Genomic DNA, 10,000 nt, shown 5'->3' on the forward strand with positions numbered 1-10,000 from the left:
AGCGACACAAGTGCCAGAAAGGCGACGCTGGTAATGATCACGCCCAAAAGGTGTTATTTACGTGCCTCTGGCACGGAAGACAGACAGCTGCTCTGGCAATGATCACGCTCGGACGCTGCTCTTAGCGCTCCACTGGCACAGGTGTCAGTTATCGAATTTGGTTCAATCCTGATTTTCGATTTCACTTGCCCCAACAGGTCTTCGCAAACCGAGTTTAGTGTCCAATGAAGGAGAGGTTGGCATGGGTGCCAGTCGTCGAATTTGGTTCGATTTCGATTTCATTTGCCTCAACAGGTCTTCGCAAGCAGAGTTTAGTGTCCAATGAAGGAAAAGTACACATAAGTGGGCTGGCTACATCCCTAGCAGAGGCCTCGGATTATGGTCTCACTTGGCTTGCCGGGTCTTCTCACGCACAGCATATTTCCAAAGGTCTCAGTCATTGCCTCGGTGAGGCCTAATGTTCGAAGGTCGTGCTTCACCACCTCATCCCAGGTCTTCCTAGGTCTACCTCTTCCACAGGTTCCCTCAACCTTTAGGGTGTGGCACTTTTTCACTCAGCTATCCTCATCCATTCTCGCCACATGACCATACCAGCGCAATCGTCTCTCTTGTACACTACAACTGATGCTTCTTAGGTTCAACTTTTCTCTCAAGGTACTTACTCTGTCGAGTATGCACACTGGCATTACACATCCATCGGAACACACTGACTTCATTCCTTGCGAGCTTACGCATGTCCTCAGCAGTCACGGCCTATGTTTCACTGCCATGTAGCATGGCTGTTCGTACACATGCGTCATACAGTCTGCCTTTTGCTCTGAGCAAGAGGCCCTTTGTCACCAGCAGAAGTAAGAGCTCTCTGAACTTTGCCCAGGCTATTCTTATTCTAGCAGCAACACTTTCAGCGTACTCTCCCCCGCTACTAACTTGGTCACCGAGATAACGGAAGCTATCAACTACTTCTAGTTTTTCTTCCTGGAATGTAGCAGAAGTTCTTTTCTGCACATTTTCAGTGTTTATAGCTCCTGAGCATCTGCCACATACAAAAACTAACTTCCTAGTTAGCCTTCCTTTGATATTGCTGCACCTCTTATGAGTCCATAGCTTACACTGGGTACATCTTATAGAGTTTCTACCTACGCCTTTTCTACAGATCAAGCAGGGCCATCTACCTGAAGGGGTTTGTGTTTTGTCTACCTTCCTACTTATTAGGACTTTAGTTTTAGCTAGGTTGACTCTAAGGCTCTTCGATTCTAGTCCTTGCTTCCACACCTGAAATTTCTCCTCTAGTTCTGATAGTGACTCAACAATTAGCGCAAGGTCATCCATATTTTGTATATGATGTATTTAATATATTTAATATGCTTGATGTCTCTAATTTGTTTATCCGCATAATTGTATCTATACTCGCTCAACTTAATCCCTCTTATAGACTTTCTTTACCTTGTGGAATGATCCCATGTAAAGACATCAGAGTGTAAGTTTGAATCTTTTGAGCACTAAGTGTCTTCTGTACAGATAATATATGGATCTCATCTGTAGACTTTGTATGTATGTATATATCCATTCATCCATCTACACACACCTCTCTTTTTCCCTTTTCCAGTCACTTGACCACAATCATGATGGAGAACCGTTTTGAACGGTTTTTGTCGAACTGCTATTGTTACAGTGTCGCAAACAAACACCAGTTGTTTTGCAGTGGTGAGTGACAAACATAGAGATGCATATATACATGTATACATTTATTATATGGATTCATAAGAACCAATGCATATCAACTCGTTGGACGCTAGACATGGTAAGGTATGGTAAGATATTGAAAAAATATTGAATACGGCAAGTGTTGGAGGTTACTGCACATATGCAAGCACGAAATTTAATTAAATCATAAATCCGATTCAGAAGTGGTTTGTTGGTGTGATATAGGTATAAAAAGTAAACTCAAATGGCATTTAAAATTTACGACAGCTGTTTCGATAGAATTTTATATATATAATATAGTCATAAAAGATTATTTCATTATATATATCCGCCATCTTCAAACAAAATTCTAAACATTAACCTAGACATAGTCAACATTCGTTGGATTAGTGAGTGATTTGGCTTTAACATTTAAATATATAGTATAATCAGAACGTGTAGCTTAAGACAGGCAAATGATAACAGAGATTATAAAAATATACAATGTAAGTTTACTTATCTAAATTAGTCTATTGTTTAACAATGATGCCGAATAGTCTGTCTGTCTGTGTCCGTCCGTCCATATATATATATATTGTTGAAGATGCATGGCATGTTATATAAATCTGCCAATTTATTGTATTTATTGTAAATTCTGTACATTAAATGATATTTATCTCTCACCGGATGGGATACTCTTTCACTGATCCTACCTATAACAGAACTGAAAACTGAGTATATATATATATATATATATATATAAAATGTTTGTGTGTATGTGTGTGTGTGTACGATTGGCTTTCTCACACTTTCAGTCTACCAAATCCACTCACAAGGCATCGGTCAGTCCTGGGCCGTTGTAGAAGACCCTTGCCCAGATGTCAACACGTCGTTGCAAATGGGCTTATTAACGATACATCAATACCAGCGTGTATAATCATAAATAATTATAGGGATTCTAGCCGTTACCATTCCATATTATCATGGAATTTGTCTTGTACTACGCAATTTGATATATCGTGTGTTTTGTTTTAAAACGCTTCGATGTGAGCGATATTATCTGCACAATGGTAAGGATGTTTTCTGTAGTACTTAGAGCACAGCTCTGAAAGGTGATAGCTATGAATGAATATAAGGGATTCCGGCCGTGATCATTCTATCCTTCATCAGTTTCACTTCTAATTATTCGGGACATCCTGTGCTTACTTTTAAGACTTTTGGTGTAAGGGACACACGTTAGCATGCTCGCTAAATGAATGAATTCTTTTTCTTCTTCCTATATTACTTAGAACACAACGATAAGATACTGTTGTCAACTCTGTCTAATAAGAGCTGTCTAAAAAATAAAGTTTCTGCTGTTCTTGACTAGCTCTTAGCTTAACCTGCTTGAACTAACCTGTGATCAAATGCATCTTACAATTATTCATCCCCGCAACATTTTTTTGGCGAGCATCGGCTCAGCTCTGAAAGAAAATAGTTACAAATATAATAATTCTAAGCGGGAGTATTCCACCTTATCATGCAAAATATTTAGAACTACACAATTTGGTGCAACACCTGTTTTGTTTTAAGAATTTAGGTCAAAAGAACGTTTCTCGTCATGCTAACAAAAAGATTTTTTCTCTCTAGTACTTAGAACACAGCTCTGAAAGAAAGTGCTTTTGAATGAATAAATTCTTGTGGTCATCTCATCTTTTTAAGCAGTATATCTTGCACTACATAATTTGTCTCATCTTGTGGTTTGGAAAGATATCTGTATGTCTTACTTAAGGTGGATTACTCTACGGCAGCTACAATTTGATTTTGAGAAATCATCTACAGACGTCTAGTGCTAAAAACCACAGAAGTGTTAGTAGTAAGTGAAAAGCGTCCGACAGCACCGGTGAAATTGCTAGATCCGTGATTTCTTATTTCTTTATTGCCCACAAGGGGCTAAACATAGAGGGTATAAACAAAGACAGACAAAGGGATTAAGTCGATTACATCGACCGCAGTGCGTAACTGGTACTTAATTTATCGACCCCGAAAGGATGAAAGGCAAAGTCGACTTCGGATGAATTTGAACTCAAAACGTAAAGGCAGACGAAATACCGGTAAGCATTTCGCCGGGCGTGCTAATGATTCTGCCAGCTCACCGCCTTCATCCGTGATTTCTGTGTATTTGCACGTTATCGGTAGCTTTTCGCCTGTTGCTGCTATTTCTGTGATTTTTAATGCTACACGTCTATACAAGAGACATTCTCAAGACAAATTCTACAGTGTTGTGACTTTCTTGCAAAGTATTCATGTTAAATATCATATAAAATTGCTACTCTGAACCAATACTTTTTCGTTGCTAATAACAAATCCTGTGTTTTGTTTTACTAATTTTTGGTATGATGTAAGGGTCATTACAATGCACGTTAATTGAATGATTTTTTTCTTTCTTTTCTGTAGTACTTAAATCACAACGACCATGGATTATTACCATTTTTCTCCTGGGAGAACTGTTTAAGTGAACACCACAAGTTCGATGTAAGTATTTTCTGACCGATATTTGATCAAATGTATTTACCTCTTTAGTATCGAAAGAATTTTCTTTCTTATCTATTTTGTTGATATTTCTCTATTAATTACATGTACATATTTGTTCATCCGTTTGAGTGATCAGTGCAAAACAATTTTTTCCAATCAGGTTTCAGCTCTTATTAATCTCATTAATATCCCACGTGATCACACGGTGATACTGTGCGGTCTGCCGAGGGCTGTAACGTAATATAAATAATGAAACGAAAAAACATGAGCGTGAACTTGGTTTCATTTATTTCATTTGCATGTTTCAGTATTCGGTAACACGCGATGTCACATCCTAAATGCAGTCCTTGGATGTACCTCATAATAGCAGCGTGCATCATCAATTCAAACGCTTCTTCAGACAGACGAGAAATACCAATATATATATATACATATATATATATATATATATATATATATATATATATATATATATATATATATATATATATATATATATATATATATAATTCACCCTAACAAAAAGAAAATAAATGAAACCAAACAAAGAAAACGTAGTACATGCAACGTATTAACACACTCAGGGAAGGAAAGAAAGCTAGTGCTACGTTTCGAGCAAAGCTCTTCTTCAGAAACAGGAGACAGAGGTAAGTTCAAAAGAAACGGAAGACGGAGGAAAAAAAAACCGCCAACGATCCACGTGTAGTTAAATTTTGAGAAAAAATGTATACTATATATATATATATATATATATATATATATATATATATATATATATATATATATATATATATATATATATATATATATATATATATATATATATATGTATATATATACATACATATATATGTATATATAATATATAGTTTTAGGGAAAATAACCAATTTTCAAGAACTCATCGATGAAAATCCACTATCACATATAGAAAAATTAATAATTAAAAGCACAATATATATATATATATATATATATATTGTATATAAATATCATATATATATATATATATATTTTATATATGTATATTATATATATATTATATATATGTATATTATATATATTATATATATTATATATATATATATTATATAATATGTATATTATATTATTTATATATATATTATGTATATATATATATTATATATTATATATAATATATTACATATATATATATTATTTATATATTATATATATTATATATACATTATATATATATATATTACATATATAATATATATCATATATTATATATATTACATATATATTATATATATTATATATATTATATATATTAAACATATATTAGATATATTGTATAAATATATTATATATTATATATCTAATATATATATCATATATATTATATATATATATATATATAATATCTATATATTATATATAATGTATATATATATATATATATATATATATATATATATATATATATATATATATATATATATATATCATATATATATATATTATATATATTATATAATATATATATATATATATATTATATTTATATATATTTTTTACATATATTTTATATATTATATATATATGTGTGTGTGTGTGTGTGTGTCTGTGTGTGTTTGTGTGTCTGTGTTTGTCCACCCAATATCACTTGACAACCGATGCTGGTATGTTTACGTCCCCGTAAATTAGCGGTTCGGCAAAATAGACCGATAGAATAAGTTCTACGCTTACAAAGAAAAAAGTCCAGGTCATCCCATAAGTTCTGACTAAATTTTGAATAAAGTGATCAAGTGTTATGTTTAATTGAAATTTAATCATCAATGTACTTTCCCTGATTAACTATGACTTCCTTCCATCTATTTACAAGCTTTTTAATCCCATTAATGTAAAACTCTTTTGGTTTCAAAGCGAAGAACTCTGAAATGTCAGTTTCGCCCTCCTCCTGGCCTGCGAAAGTTATGTCCCCCAACTTATTCTGCAAACTACGAAATAAATTGTAGTCTGAAGGAGCAAGTTCAGGAGAATATGGTGGATGAAGAATTTTTTCCGAGCCAAGCTTTTCGATCTTCTGACGTTGTTCTGCAATCACTACGATACCTGAAGCGTGGTACACTTGTGCACCTGTTAAGACAACGTCGGTTTGATGGAGGAAGTGAACTAACGTACGGCACATACGCTTCATCAATACAAGCAAATCATATGAGTGTTCAAGTTGAACAGCCATATGTCGTCTTCGACGGGAAAGACCATCACCATTATTATTACTAGTATTACTTCTGGCAGAAGCCTTAGCATTCTGGGAAAAATGCTTAGCGGCATTTTTCCGGCTTTGCTTTGAGTTCAAATTCCGTGTAGATCGATTTTACTCTTCATTCTTTCAGGGTCGATAAAGGTGAATTCGAAGTAATCGACGAGCGCATACCCCAAAATTTCAGACTCTGTGCCCATAGTAGAAAGAATTATTATTATTATTATTATTATCATCATCATCATCATCATCATTATTATTATTATTATTATTATTATTATTATTATTATTATTATTATTATTATTATTATTATGATTATCATCATTGGCTTATTGGCGTGGCTGTGAGGTAATAAGTTTCTTCTTAAGGACCTGTTTCCGAATCCAGCTTCATTGTGTGACACCTTTGTCGTCTTCTATAACTCTGGATCGACTAAAGTCTTGTGAATGGAATTTGCATACAGAAAATTGAAGGCGCCTATCTCTCTCTCTCTCTCTCTCTCTCTCTCTCTCTCTCTCTCTCTCTCTATATATATATATATATATATATATATATATATATATATATATATATATATACATATACATACATAAATACATACATACATACCTATATATATATATATATATATATATATATATATATATATATATATATATATATAGATAGATAGATAGATAGATAAATAGATTGATTGATACCTGTTACATACACATACACATCGCCTGCACAGGCATAAATATATCATATACCTCATATACAAGCGCATACACACACATAAATATACTCCATACATATACACATATTGCTCGTTTATACACATATATATATATGTCTGACATTCATACACTAAAAATTCGCACAGACATACCTCACACACGCATACAGAAGCATGCAAACATCATCCATATATACACATAGATACACCTGGTACACACATATAAATGCCCATACATCACCATCATAGAGGCATAGATATGCTTTGTACCCCCCCCCCATATATATATATATATATATATATATATATATATATATATATATATATTATTGGCTAAACTGGCAATATGACCATCCCCAAGTACAACAATATATATATATATATATATATATATATATATATATATATATATATATATATATATATGTATATATATATATATATATATAGAGAGAGAGAGAGAGAGAAACCTTATACGTGCCCACTAACGTGTTTGATATTCTGATCACATTTTGATTGACAAGATAAGCAGAACTGGATGTGGATATAACTGCTATGGTCAAATAATCAACCGTCTCTCGTATATGGATGATCTCAAGCTGTATGCTGCAAAAGATGAACCATTGGAAACATTACTGCTAACAGTGCATGGAAGTTCCAAAGAAGTAAATATGAAATTAAGCTGACGAAAATGTGCCAAAGCAACCCTGAAAAGAGGAAAATTAATTAAGAATAACAATATCACACCAGATTAAAAAAAAAAAAATGAAATAAGAGAACTAGACAAAACTCAGACATACAAGTACTTATGAATCAATGAACTAGATACGGCACAACACAAACAAATGAAAGAAACGTTAAGGAAGGAATATTATAGGCGAACTAGATTAATACTTAAAACAGAGTTCAGTTCGAAAATAAGGTAATAGACATCAATACTCTAATCGTTCCATTTATACGTTATAGTTGAAATATTCTTAAATGGACATAGCTAGCCAAGGTAGACAGAAAAGCAAACAGAATATATATACTATAACGGAATTTAGAATAAACCACCGAAAATCTTACTTAGAGCGGTTATATATACAACGAACTGAAAGTGGTAGAGTCCCTGTACAACTGGACTATATGTTACATGTATATTATATCATACCTTGATACTGTGTGAACTAAGATTACCGTTGACAGGCCGCTGGTATCTATAGTGCTAAACACTTTCGATTTTCAAATTAGGAACTCCTTCATAGAGTAACTCTGCATTTGCTGAGTATATAAACGGTTTGTCTGCTTGTTTCTCGGGAGACTGTCAGAATGGTGTAGACGCCTCTGATGAGAAGTCAGTAAGGTTCGAAAATCGATTAAGGTTGTTCATAATTTTTTTTCTCAGTCTGCGGAGAAATGGCTAAAATTTGCTCTGTTTATAATTATACCATATGTTACATATAAAATATCCACCACAGGACTATTTTCTGTCATGAACGAATGAAAAAGAATAAACAACAAAAACTGCAAAGCAGATAAGGTTTAAATTAAAACTGGAACTACAAAATATGATATAACGATGGCAAGAAAAGCTCTTACATGGCAACTATTGGGATAAGCTAAATAGAAAAGAAATAGACAACGGTGAGAAATTTGGGTCTCAAAGCGGAGACTAAAAGATTTTTAAGACTCCCCCAAGACTCCCCATCAGAAACCACCAACACACAAAACGAAGAAAAATACAATAAGTAATTGAAGATTATATGGTGATGGGGAGGAACCCCCCCCCCCCCAAATTACTTTGTCTCTGGCTGCCCAGATCTGGCTAAGAAGGAATATATTAGCAGGCATTACAGAGTTGGGACCGGTATACACTGGAAGCTATGCTAGCACTATGGAATAACAACAGAAAGAAAAGAAGATGGTATAAGCATATCTCAGAAGAGATCTCTGAAAACTCTGTCATACGGGTATTCTTCGTCGTAACCGACGGAGTGCCAGTATGAACAGAGTTGAGACTTATATACACTGGAAGCTGTGCCAGCACTGCGGAATGGCAACAGAAGAAATATGGTATAGGCAGAGCTCAGAAAAAGTCCAAGAAAATTACAAAGCAACTGTACTCTAGGACATGCACCACCCTCATACACACACAGAGATCAAGGCACATGGGACAGATATTGTTGTCAGGGGCTTCCAAGAATGATAAATGCCTTCTAATCAACATATTATACCCAACGGATGATAATGTATCCATAAACAAATTGGAGAATCTACCGTAATAAAAAAGATCTGTATTAGGAGATAACCCGAAAGTGAAACGTGAAGAAAGTAGTAATCCTTATAATAATAAGTGTCTTGCGTATTGGCAAAGGATCATACATACAAATACATAAGCAAAAACACCCGGACTTACAAATAAATATAACATACAGAAAATAGTACTGTTCGGCATCATATACATTCTACGGAAAGCATTTTCAATTACAGTAAAAATACAATAACACAACATAACAAAAAAACCCAGCACAAACCACAACACGTACCAAAGGCATACAGAAGTGTGCTTGGTAACACAGTGAAAGCACGCAGTAAAAATAAGACTGCCGAAAAATAGTAAAGATAATATATACATATATGAATGAGTGCTTGCATTCGTGCATGCATACAAATATACATATGTACACACATACATACATACATACGCAGTCATACATACATATATAAATGCTCCATGCATACATTTACATATACAGAATTGTGAGTGCGTCGTATATATGCATTTGTCAGAATGTACAGCCACCTCTTACTGCGCATATGTGAATAGGAGGATTGCGCATGTGTACACACACACACACACACACACACACACAC

The 10,000-nt window shown here is 33.8% G+C and overlaps 1 long non-coding RNA gene across 1 annotated transcript in view; it reads left to right on the plus strand.

Moving 5' to 3' along the window:
* Positions 1-10,000, plus strand: part of LOC149132233 (uncharacterized) — a 148,918-nt gene that overhangs the window by 40,967 nt on the left and 97,951 nt on the right. Inside the window, exon 2 of the long non-coding RNA XR_016244767.1 lies at positions 4,120-4,197. This is a non-coding gene — a long non-coding RNA (uncharacterized LOC149132233). The remainder of the gene's footprint in view (positions 1-4,119; positions 4,198-10,000) is intronic.

This window comes from Octopus bimaculoides, chromosome Z (assembly GCF_046866305.1).
Source record: "Octopus bimaculoides isolate indiv1 chromosome Z, ASM4686630v1, whole genome shotgun sequence".
NCBI classification, from domain to species: Eukaryota; Metazoa; Mollusca; class Cephalopoda; order Octopoda; family Octopodidae; genus Octopus; species Octopus bimaculoides.